Source organism: Arachis duranensis, chromosome 6 (genome assembly GCF_000817695.3).
Source record: "Arachis duranensis cultivar V14167 chromosome 6, aradu.V14167.gnm2.J7QH, whole genome shotgun sequence".
Taxonomy (NCBI): Eukaryota; Viridiplantae; Streptophyta; class Magnoliopsida; order Fabales; family Fabaceae; genus Arachis; species Arachis duranensis.
This window is the reverse complement of record NC_029777.3, coordinates 48,746,583-48,747,064: the sequence shown is the minus strand read 5'-3', so window position 1 is coordinate 48,747,064 and position 482 is coordinate 48,746,583.

Sequence of the window (482 nt, the reverse complement as noted above, 5' to 3'; positions counted from 1 at the left end):
ATTGAGCACCAAGTTTTTGGGGTTCATGACCGGGGATTATGAGAGTTGTGAAAAGTATTGTTCACAATTTCGCGCACCAACAAGTCATCCAATTCTTTGGTAAGCAAAGGGGGTTCATCCTCCCAAGTCTCATTACCAAATAACTTGTTATTTAGCTTCATGATTGCTCCAAGGTATTTAGCAACTTTCTCTTCGGTGACATACTCATCCTCTTCAGAGGAAGAATACTCATCAGAGCTCATGAATGGCAGAAGTAAGCCCAATGGAATCTTTATGGTCTCATTATGAGCCTCAGATTCCCATGGTTCCTCATTAGGGAACTCATTGGAGGCCAGTGGACATCCATTGAGGTCTTCCTCAGTGGCGTTCACTACCTCTCCCTCCTCTCTAAATTCGGCCATGTTGATGGCCTTGCACTCTCCTTTTGGATTTTCTTCTGTATTGCTTGGAAGAGTACTAGGAGGGAGTTCAGTAATTTTCTT